This window comes from Triticum aestivum, chromosome 4B (assembly GCF_018294505.1).
Source record: "Triticum aestivum cultivar Chinese Spring chromosome 4B, IWGSC CS RefSeq v2.1, whole genome shotgun sequence".
Lineage (NCBI taxonomy): Eukaryota > Viridiplantae > Streptophyta > Magnoliopsida > Poales > Poaceae > Triticum > Triticum aestivum.
Genome location: NC_057804.1, coordinates 434,843,288 through 434,856,182, shown reverse-complemented (window position 1 = coordinate 434,856,182; position 12,895 = coordinate 434,843,288).

Sequence of the window (12,895 nt, the reverse complement as noted above, 5' to 3'; positions counted from 1 at the left end):
AGAAAGAAGCTCCAAGTGAAGGTCTTACCATGACAAAAGATCTTCCAGTCGAGAGCGCAATTGCTACAATTATGGGAGGCGTGGACACTATTCCAATGAGTGTACGACACCCTACAAAAGAAGAGAAGATTCTCCAAAAAGAAGAAGCAAAAGAGAAGAATCACCACCAAGAGAGAGAAGGAGTAGAGATGATCGTTATGAACGAAGATCCTCACGGAGAAGCAAGGATTTGGAAAGAAAGGACAAGTCATTAAGGAGCTACACAAAACGAAGACATCAAGCTCATGTTGGTGAATGGGTTTCCGGCTCCGACTCCGACAAACACTCCGAGAGAAGCTATCAATCCGACTCCGAATATACTCAAGATGAAGGTGTTGCCGGTCTAGCACTTGTGTCAACCAACTCCTATGACATATTTGATTCACCAAATGAAGGAATTGGAAGATGCTTCATGGCCAAAGGTCCAAAGGTAACACATCCTGAGTATGTTGATTTCAATAGTGATGAAGATGACTTGCTTGTGGATGATGATTTACTTGTTGACAACTCTAGTGATGAACACTATGATGAAACGTCAATTAATCATGCTAATCAAAATAAAACGAATGACAATGATAAGGAGAAGATTGAGCTTCTAACTAAAGAACTAAACACTCTTAAGTTGGCTCATGAAACTATCTTCGAAGATCATCGAGAACTTTTAAGGGCTCATGAGAAGTTACACTTTGAAAAGCTCAATCTTGAGCAAGAGCATGAGTTCTTAAAGGCAATCAATGATGATCTCTGTAAGAAAAGTTCTTCTTACATTGCGAAGCATTTACTCTTATCTACTTACATGCCTCAAGTCAAGTCTAGTAACAAGTACAAGAAAGATACTTCCTCTAGTAGTAACAATAATAATGTCAAATCCAATATTGTTGCTTCTAGTAGTTCTCTTGATTCCACTAATGATTCTCTTAGCCAAGTTACACTTGAGCAAGAAAATAGCTTATTGAAGGGAATTATAGAGAAATGTGTTTACAAGAGCCTTGCCAAGAGTAAGCAATTCGAGGAAATTGTACGCAAGCAAGGAAGGCACCGGAAGAATCAAGGTGTTGGTTTTGAACGAAAGTTCAATGCCAATAGAGTTGAGTGGGAAGAAGATCAATACCCCAAGACGAAGTTTGTTCCTAAACAAGAGAAGTATGATCCTACTTCCTTCAAGGGAACACAAGCTCAAGATGATCTTCCACTACAAGACCATAAACGCAAGGACAAGCTTCAAGAAGAGATTGATGCATTTGAAGAAGCACCTAAGGTCTCGGTCAAGTGGATTCCCAAGACTACGTAAAGTTCTACTTCATCAAGTACAACTACAACTCCAAGGATTCCCATCAAGATGATGTGGATCCCGAAGAAGAAGAACTAGAGAGTTCTTGAGGGTGACTCCGCCAACATTCTTCACTCATATTATTATGGCAAGGACAAGTGCAATCAGCTTCCACATCTTGCACTAGTTCAAGGAGTCACAAACCCTCATGTTGGTAAGGCAAGGAACAAGGTAACCTAATGTTTTCATGGACATCATCTTGTGTGTGCATCACTCTATGTGTATGGATATTCTTGTTTGTTCCTTGTGGGACTAACCCATGTAGGTATGTTGAAAGTGCAACTCACTCCAACGGATTGCTCCAAATGATCTACATCAACATTGAGCATCCACATCTTCAACACCCACATGAAGTCATCATCGACAAAACCCAAGGTTAGTTCATCCCTCTAAAAGGGGATCTCACATCTAGGGGGAGCTTAACTCTAAGACTTGAGTCAAAGCAACTCTAATGGTGTGAACACATCAATGCATTATGTAAAAGTGGTAACCCCACTTGGGCTTAAACGATGAGTATGACCTATGATCAAATGTTTTTCATTTGACTCCTAAGTCAATATACTCATATATAGATGACCTAGTCATCGCCAATTGTTTGATAGATGCTAGAATTGGTTATGCATGCTTTGCCACATATTTCATTTGCCATCTTATTGTGTGAGCATGTTAGTGCATATTTTACTCATTCAAGGACATCCACTTGTTGTTTTGATTGTTTGGTTCTTCCTTCTTTTGGCCAAGTGGATGGACAAGAATGCCTAAGAACTTTCTCTAGCTATCTATGCTTTTCTCGTCTCAAACTCTATTCATGCTACATCACAAAATTTGATCAAGTCAGATTCGAACCACTCTGTGTGAGGAGCACTCGGAGTCCCCGATTCATCATAGACTTAAACTTCCAAAACTTCTTTGTGATTCTCGGTCTGACCGATTCCTCCATTTCGGTCCTACCGAGATCACTAAGTCGATCTAGGTTTTCAATCTCGGTGCAACCGATTTGAACTTTTCGGTCACACCGAGTTGCTGTAACTGAACATAGTTATGCATCTCGGTGCCACCGAGTTGTTCCACTTGGTCACACCGATAGGGTTGGGCTATATATAGTCACGGGCAAAATTTGGAAATTTCTCCGAACCCCTTCGCCCGCACAATAGCTCGCTCTGCCTCCAAGGTCTCCAGATCGTCTCCTCGTCGCCAGCCGCCTCCTGTCGCTGGTCTCCGCCGCCGTCAACGGAATTCAACCCCGCCGTTGCCGCTGTAGCGAGTTCGTCACCAAGCTAGGGTAGGACTCGATCGCAGTGCTATCCTCGTCCGATTCCTAGCACATTGTGTTCTTATTGATTCTTGCCATGATTGAAACACTCCTATCCAGTCAATGCAATCCATAGATTAGATGAGATTTGAAAATTTAGGGTTAGGTTTCCACCGAAACCATCTCGGACCCACCGAGTTGAAAAACTCGGTCCCACCGATTTGGCTTATGCCATTGCACTAGTAACTCTCGGTATGACCGAGAATTGCTAATCGGTGCGACCGATTTTAGGACTGTGTGAAACCCTAGCAGTCTCGGTGCCACCGAACCGTGACTCGGTCCAACCGAGTTCATCAGTTTAGGTTCCAAAACTGCTTCGGTATCACCGAGTTTGAAAATCAGTTGATCCGAAATGCTTTCAGTGGAAAACTAAAACTGAATTTTTGAATCATTCTTTTGCAAAAATCTCTGCATTTTGTGATGCTCGTCCACTCCATCTCATCTATAACTCTTCACAGGGTCAGCAGTTAGAGTTTGTAGCATGTCAGACTAGAGTGACAGTCAGAACAGGTCAGAAGGGCAGATGCAAATGAGTGAGGACACTAGTCCCTCCAGCACTTCAGATGAAGGCAGCAGGAGCACTCCTAGCAACCTGCCTAAAGCTGCTACCAGGCAAAGGAAGAAGAGAACTTCAGACTCTGAAGATGAGGATGATCCATCATCAGTTCAAGCTCAAGAGAAGAAAGAGAAGGCAAGGAAGGAGAAGGCTGCCAAGATGCCAACTCAAGAGGAGGCATCTGAGTATTTCTTGAAGAACAAGCAGGAGCAGCTTGGTTACTTGATAGCATCAACACTGAGGATTGAGAAGGGGTTGGCCACCTTAACTCAGAATCAGGAAAGCTTGGAAAGAATCATGGAACAAAAATTCTATGATCTTGATGTCAAGGTAACTGAGATTCAGTCAGTTGTGGAGCAGCTGCAGGATGACATGCAGGAGAGGAAGGGCAAGACTACCACCAATGTATTTGCCAGAGTGCCTAGAGCTCAGAGGTCAGCTGCAGTGCCAGTGCCAGACACTAGAGCAACATCATCTGCACCAGCCACAGCTCCTACAGCTCTAGTGCAACCAGCTCCAGCACCAACTCCTCCAGCCCCCTCTACATCAACTGAAGCCTTCATCCAAGGAGCCATCTCTACACCACCAACTGAAGATCAAGCCTAAGAGTCGATCTAGCACTATGCATTTTCTATGAACTTTTTGGTAACTTTTTGCCAAAGGGGGAGAGAAATGTATAGATCACAGGCTTCGAGAGACAGAGTGTTGCTTTTGTTCTCTCTTGCTTTGGTGGTTTAAAACTTGTTTGCTTTTGATTGCTTGAGATACTATGCTATTCTTGTGAGACATTGATGATCATGTGTTTGATCATAAGCTACACTTATGCATGTTTGATGATATTATCCTATCTATCCTATGTGATCATTCACTTTGCTTGGTGATGAGTGCATGTATTCAATCTTTATCATTTTGAGAGCTCCACCAAGATGTATGTGAAATGGAAGAGTAACCCATGAGCCCAATTCCTTGTGCATTTGCAGTCCAAAGCAAATCTTAAACTATGCACAAATTTAGGGGGAGCTCTTTCTTATCACATACTTCTCAAAGCGACAATGTTTTTCAATCTCATTATCATTTGTCGAAGCTTTGATCTATATGTTGTCATCAATTACCAAAAAGGGGGAGATTGGAAGTGCAACTATCCCTAGGTGGTTTTGGTAATTCATAACAACATATAGCTCATTGAGCTAATGCTATTCCAAGACATATATTTCAGGAAAGCTCAATGAATGGCATGGCATGGATGATGAAAGTGGATCCCTCAAAATACTAAGGACAAAGGATTGGCTCAAGCTCAACAGCTCAAGACTATTCATTTTATATTTTAGTGATCCAAGATCATATTGAGTCTATAGGAAAAGCCAATACTATCAAGGAGGGATGAGGTGTTGCTTAATGAGCCTCTTGCTTCATGTGCTTAGTGATATGCTCCAAAACCCTCAGCTACTTTCTCACATCCACAAATGACCTAAACCCAAAGCCAAAATCGGTCACACCGATTCTTCCTATCTGTCGCCACCGATTTCAAATGTCATAGCCACTGCCACAAACCCTAGGCAAATCGGTTCTACCGATAGGGATCTCGCTCTCACCGAGATGGGATTGTAATCTCTCTGTTTCCCTTCGTAACGTTTCGGTCAAACCAAAGTGAGCGATCGGTCCCACCGAGATTGCAATGTAAACTCTCTGTTTCCCTTTTGTAACATTTCGGTCTCACCAAAAAGAGCAAATCGGTCCCACCGAGTTTACCTGACCAACTCTCTGGAAAGCTTATTACCAAAATCGGTCTCAACGAGTTTGTGTAATCGGTCTTACTGAGATTACGTTATGCCCTAACCCTAACCGAATCGGTCTCACCGAGTTGCATGTCAGTCCCACCGAAAATCACTAATGGTCACTAGGTTTACTAAATCGGTCCGACCGAGTCTGTTGAATCGGTCCCACCGAGTTCGGTAAATTGTGTGTAACGGTTAGATTTTGTGTGGAGGCTATATATACCCCTCCACCTCCTCTTCATTCGTGGAGAGAGCCATCAGACTAAACCTACACTTCCAACTTACCAGTTCTGAGAAAGAACCACCTACTCATGTGTTGAGGCCAAGATATTCCATTCCTACCATATGAATCTTGATCTCTAGCCTTCCCCAAGTTGCTTTCCACTCAAATCTTCTTTCCACCAGATTCAAATCCTATGAGAGAGAATTGAGTGTTGGGGAGACTATCATTTGAAGCACAAGAGCAAGGAGTTCATCATCAACGCACCATTTGTTACTTTTTGGAGAGTGGTGTCTCCTAGATTGGCTAGGTGTCACTTGGGAGCCTCCGACAAGATTGTGGAGTTGAACCAAGGAGTTTGTAAGGGCAAGGAGATCGCCTACTTCGTGAAGATCTACCGCTAGTGAGGCAAGTCCTTCGTGGGCGACGGCCATGGTGGGATAGACAAGGTTGCTTCTTCGTGGACCCTTCTTGTGTGGAGCCCTCTGTGGACTCGCGCAACCGTTACCCTTCGTGGGTTGAAGTCTCCATCAACATGGATGTACGATAGCACCACCTATCGGAACCATGCCAAAAACATCCGTGTCTTCAACTGCGTTTGAATCCTCCAAACCCTTCCCTTTACTTTCTTGCAAGTTGCATGCTTTAATTTCCGCTGCCTATATACTCTTTGCATGCTTGCTTGAATAGTGTGATGATTGCTTGACTTGTCCTAAGATAGCTAAAATATGTCAAACTCTAAAATTGGGAAAAGGTTAAGTTTTTAATTGGTCAAGTAGTCTAATCACCCCCTCTAGACATACTTCAAGGTCCTACAGTGTGCTAGAGGTTTTGGATGAGGCTGGGGACTAACATGCCTAGGTTAGGGTTTGCAAGAAGATTAGTGTACATGGTGGTGTGGTCAGGGGGTCATGTCCCCAGTGCAAACTACAAATCATGCCAAAACTGGCTATGCACACCAAGTGCTCGACAGAATTCCAAGGGCATCAAGGCAACTCTTGGGGTGGCCAATCTTTCTAGATTGGAGTCTCTTTAGATGTAGGTGAGGATGGCAAGGTCATTTGTGCAAAACCAGAAACTTGCTAGTGCAAGTTTTGCAAATCTTCAGTTTTGGACAGAAAGAAAAAGGCCTGATTGCATGCACTCAAAATCCTCCAATGGGTCCACTCTCCTGGACTTAAGGGTTTTGCAGGGTGGTCTATAAGCAGGAAAAAGAATCATGGGTAAAGGAGCAAGTTAAAATATGGTTGCAGTACAAATCATCAAGTTGGACCAGAATGAAAATGAGGTTGATTCACTCAAATTTTTCAAAGGACATAACTGGGTTTTTGCATAAAGATGAATAATATACTCCTACTGACATCCCATAATTTTGGTGGAAGTTTTAAAGAGGTATTTAAATAGGTTGCAGTGCAAAAGTGAAATTTGTCCAGATTTAAAAACTTGTGGTAGAACTCAAAATCTCCAAATGACTAAGGAATATTTTTGCATAACAATGATTTAGGGACATCATATGTCATCCCCAAATTTTGGTGGGATTTTTAAATAAATTTATCAAAGGGTTGTAGTGCAAAAGAGGCTCTAAAACTTATAAAAATCATTTTTAAAGAAATAAGGCTGAGGGAAAAATAATTATGCAAATAAATCCACTGATAAAAGAAATGTTTTCTTGAGAGGGTATACAAGTCCAATAATAATTGGAAAGTTTTCACTTGGGGTGAAAACTCCACAACTTTGAAGAAAAGAGAGGTTCTGAGATCAAGAATAAATCCAGGAAAAGTAAAAATTTAATTTCCTGGCAAAATTTTAATAAACAAAACATGGTTAAATTTTTGGGGTGTTACAAGTGCATCCTAACTCACCTACGTAGGATGTACTGATAATGATGATGGAGATGGTGTGCAGAAGCCATATTGTATATTTAAGTGTGTACTTGTTGGTGAAAGTGTTGTGCAATGGGAATTATATTTTGTATTACTCATGTAGCCTACAAAGTCTGTCGCACAACCTTCTAACTTCTTACTCCATTTCTAAATTTGTACTAGTCCTCTATAGTGCATATTGCGCTACTCGTACTACTACCTCCCTCCTGGTTTATTGGTCCCCTTTATAATTTGTGTCAAATTTTAACCACAAATTTAACTAACTAAATGTTAATGGATGTCATAGAAAATTATATGCTTGATTCGTATTTGAACATAGTTTCCAATGGTATAATTTTCGGTGACATGCATTGACATTTTGTTAGTTAAACCCATGGTTAAAATGTGACAGTAAATACGACTAGTAAGTAGTACAGTAGTAGTACTAGTATACGTCGGTCAAATTATTCATCATGTCCTCACATTGAATTGACATGACAACACGTTGCACGTGAGGTGACACAAGAGTCCCGACGACATGTTCGGCTCACCCCTCTCGTACTATAACAGCACTCTCGCATTCTCTACAAAATCACTCTCCCATTCTCTCTCGGTCTCCCCGCCTCCTAGCCGCCGCCTTGTTCCGATCCATTTGGTACGATGAGCAATGAGGTACTGGAGTTGCTATACTTCATTGCAAGTAGTCAAAAGGAAGATGCTGAAAAAATCGATCTCAACAAGGATGCTCTTCAAGCTAGCCGGATGAAGTAAGGAACCAACGAGGTCGCTCCTGTGAGTATTCGTCCCGTCGCCCTGTATTATGATTTTGATCTTTATGGGGGGTTTCAAGATTTTAGAGTCTACATGTAGTAATGAAACCGAGACCCCAGTTTATTCGGGTATTGTTGACTTTAGATTTGGAGTACCACTTATCAGTTGAAATCGTTCATCATTTACTTAAAACACTCGATTGATCATATATTGAGTACCATTTGGCTGGAATTAACCGATGCAAGTCCAAGAAGGATTAGCCGATGCTGCCGGCTGGCGTCAAGTTTGATCCCACGGATCAGGAGCTGATCGGGCACCTTTAGGCCAAAATGAGTGCTGACAATGCGAGATCTCACCCTCTCATCAATTTGTTCATACCAACCATCGACAGCAAGCACGGCATATGTTACACCCATCCTGACAAACTTTCAAGTGAGACACCGATTGGCCGTCTACTTGCACAAACATAGTCCTTTGTTTATAGCTCTATTTTTCTTTCTAGACGCAGACCTAGTGAAGCAATTACAATTTGAAAGTTAATAAAAGGTGAAACAAGTGACTGCAACACGCCAAAGATGTTATGAAAATGCCAACTACGTACACTAAAACCTGTATTCGATAATATTGCAGGTATCACACTAAGTGGCCTAAGCACGCATTTCTTCCAGCGCAACTCCAGGGTGTTCAAAAGGGGCACATGGACGTGTCGTAAGATACAGTCGGAGTGCAGCGTGCATGCGATGTGGCACAAGACCGGCAATACCTTGCCGGTGATGGTCAACAGCCAGCAGACGGGCAGCAAAAAGTTTCTCGTGCTGCACACCAGCTAGAACTTCGACCAACATAGGACCAACTGAGTGATGCACCAGTACCACCTCAGGGACCTGGCGCAAGAGAAGGAGCGGGAGCTGGTCCTCTACAAGATTTTTTACCTAACGAACACTAGGGCCAGGACTAAAAAGATTATAAATTAGTATGGTATTGGTACTTGTACTACCTGGTCGTCTGCAAGTTGGTATTGTTGTTAAGGATCTTTCGGTATGAACTTGGCATTTGCTTCCAACCATCATGTCGAGGGTCGACGTGGATATAAAGTTGAATCATTTGTTTCAAAACAAATTTTCAGGCACCTGGTTTTTATTTGATGGGTAGCATAAGCACCTACCGTTCGAATTCCTAGTTCTCCAATTTTTTTACATCTTTGAAGTACGCAGGAGATCCATCTGGTTTCATAGGCTGATAGTTGGACGCAACACGTCGGAACTGGGCTGTGGCATGCCAAGTCGAACTGCATATTGTTAAAAGAGAGGAGAGATGTATTTGGGCCTTCCAGAATAGTTAGTGTCGCGACCTCGGTCGTGAAGCGCCTCCCATGTACTAAAAAAAGGCCTAGTCCGTTATTATTAGTTCAAATATGTAAAATATTCCACAATGAAAATAAATATGTAGAATGCAATGAATTTAGTCTGCTTTCACTGAAAACCATCCGTTTTCCATGAAATTCCTCTATGGAACCACAAGCCGTGTAGCGACCCGACCCAAATGGATCGAAGTCTCTGTGCTTAAGTGTCATACGTGGAATGGTATGCTGACACACATAGTACTCGAGGAATTATAACAGAGTTCAAACACACACTTTATTACATCGAGGTCCTCAAAGGAGTATTTATTACAATAATATGGTTGTAGGCCAACTAAATAAAATAACAGCGGAAGCTTCGAAGATGAATGAGTCCATCCAACTCCACAACAAACTAAGTGCAGAGCAACAACCTATTCGCAAGGAATAAATTTTTATTTACTACTAAATTAAAATGCCATTATTGAGAAGCTCCCTCCAACTCAATCCCAAAATTCCCAAGTTATTAGTAACCCAACAATTTCATTAAAAGAGTGATGAGATCAACCAATAATTCACTTCTAGATACTCAAGTTTCTCCATAACCGGGGACACAGCTAATCATCATTAGTTTGTACACTCTGTAGAGGTCTGCGCACTTTTCCCCACAAGACTCGACCACCTCCATGATCGGAAGATCGAGACATAGCCTTTCTGAAGTATTTCCTCTAAACCTTGGGTAGACCGGTACACCTACTTTCCCCTACATCATCTAGTCTACCACAGAAAGAGGGCACACAACTTACTCAACTATGCCAGAGCCCATAATGGCTTGTGGATGCACACAGAAGTTTCTATGCATGAAATATCTTATGATCCCTTTGAGCCTGGATGGCGGACCTAGGGTAATTACACGGGTACTCCGGGATCCCCTTGGGCAAGCACTAGTTTCTCCAGGTGCCCCAAACAATCCACCCAAATGTGTATTAAGGTTGCCACCTTATGTTGTCCCAAAATTATCATCTCTCGCAACTTGCATGGATCACACATACCAATCCCCGTCTACGAGCATGGCTATGCAAAATATGACATAACGAATAAGTCATAGGTTCCTACCACATGAACTACATAGCATAACCACATGTTCCCAATCCTACTCATGCAATCTTTGAGGGTGAAACTAATGCATAGTAAAAACTGGGTATTAAAAATTATGATCAAAGTGTGAACTTGCCTTGCTGACGATCGTTGAACTCTAAAGATTCGTAGAAGCAAGCTTCACACTCCGGATGATCTAGCGTAAGCAAGCAATAACATACATAAGCATACAAGCAAAGATCCAAAAAGAAAACAAATAAAAGACTTCGAAAAACTAAAAAAACAACCAAATAAAGTTTCTGTATAGAACGAAATTTTTACAGCAACAAAAACAAATGGTTTTGGTTTTAACAGAAGTTACATGTGACAAGCTTCGATTTGCAAAAAGAATCACCCAAAACAGAGTTACGAAACTCAAGTTATGGCCTATCGAAGTTTGAATTCAAATCTGTTTGAATTCAAAAATTAAAACTTTCAAAAATATTTTTCGTTTGGTTCTCTGGGTAGAGGATATTTTTATGAACTAGTAGGAAAAATAATCAACTAAATCAAATCTATAGATTAAAAGATATACTAGAAAGAAGAATTGGTATAGAATCTGAGATTGGAAAAGTACTGGAAAAAGAGAAAACAAATCGGCCAGATGCCAAGTGGCGCTCTCTGATTGGCTGGATACCCTTGGCTGGGTGCTCACCGGACTTGTCGCCGGCGACGAGGAAGAAGGCGGCTCTGGTGTTCTTCGACGAAGGACGCGTGCGGGATGGTGAAGAGCAGCGTGAGGCGAACTGAGGTGCAGTGCGACGGGGTTGGTCTCGTCTTGTGGCGTGATGGAGAAGCCGCCGGAATCCAGGAACTCCGGCGAGTAATTGAGCGTGATGGGGAGGGGGAAAAGCTCCAAAAGGAGAGGGCTTCGGACAAGGGGAACTTGGGCGTCTCCGTGGGCTTTTATAGTGGGTCAGGGGAAGCCAGAGGAGAGCGGGGCATCATTGGATTTAAGGGCGTTAATGGCAGTAGTTACATGTGGTTCTAATGGCCATTAGTGAGGGAACTAGGGCGCACTAATGAAGGGGAGGGGTCGAGGGAGGAGAGGGGAACCGGTTCTGGGGGTTAGTGGGTGCGGGGAAGGAAGAGGAGTGAAGGAAGAGGTGGAGGCACCATGGACGTAGCCTCTGTTCGTGTTCCTCTAAACATGAACAAGGAGGAAGAAGAAGATAGCGCCTAGGCATGGGCCTTAGTAAAAAAAAACAACAAGGCCCAATAAAAGAAAGACAGAAAAAATATAAAGATAGAATATATATATATATATATATATATATATATATCAAAAAACTCAGAAAAAGAAATCCTACAAGATGAACTATTTTTTAGAGGCTAAATAAAAACTTAAAAAACATTTTTCTAAAAAAATTCCAAATGAAACCCAAATTTGAATTCAAAACTTTTGGCATTGTTTTCTTCTGACTTTTTGGAGTGTCATGTTAGCTCCTCTCATACTTTTGAACAAGTGTTTGTGAGGGATTTTTGAAATAAATTTCAAATGCCAAGTTGAATTCAAAGTCAGATAAAACTCAAATGCCTCTGAAATTTCCAAATGCCACTCAATTCAAACAAAATGCATAGATGCTTAGCTAATAACTGTAAAACATTCCAAATTGAAAATTTGGGATTTTACAAACCTACCCCCCTTAAGATGAATCTCGCCCTCGAGATTCGGGTTGGCTAGCAAAAAGGTGTGGGTGGTCCTGTCGAAGATCTTCTTCTCGTTCCCAGGTGGCTTCCTGTTTGGTATGATGACTCCACTGAACCTTGCAAAACTTGATGACCTTGTTGCGGGTAACTCTGTTGGCAAACTCGAGAATCTTGACCGGTTTCTCCTCATATGTCAGGCCACTCCCCAACTGAATTGCTTCCAGGGGCACTCTATCCCTTAGAGGAATATCAGCCATCTCTGCATGGCACTTCTTCAACTGGGAAACATGAAACACATCATGAACTCCTGACAAGGCTTTGGGTAATTCCAACTTTTAGGCAACTTCACCCATGAGTTCCAAAACTCTATATGGTCCCACAAATCATGGTGCTATTTTGCCTTTAACTCCAAACCGTTTAACTCCTCGAAGTGGAGACACACGAAGATATGCTCTATCTCCGACTTTGTAGGTTACCTCCTTGCGTTTAGCATCGGCATAACTCTTCTGCCTAGACTGGGCTATCTTGAGTCTGTCACGGATAAACTTGACTTTCTCCTCCGAATCTCTGATTAAATCAGGTCCGAACAGTTTACGGTCTCCAACTCCATCCCACATCAATGGTGTCCTGCACCTCCTTCCGTACAAGGCTTCAAAAGGGGCCATCTTCAGACTAGCTTGATAGTTGTTGTTACATGAGAATTCTGCGTATGGCAAATTATCATCCCAACTAGATCCATATCTAGCGCACATGCTCTCAACATGTTCTCCAGAATCTAATTGACTCTCTCGGTCTGCCCATCTATCTACGGATGAAAGGCCACACTGAACTCTAGCCTGGTACCCAAAGTTTGATGTAATTGATTCCAAAACTTTGAGGTAAACTGTGTTCCTCTATCTGATAT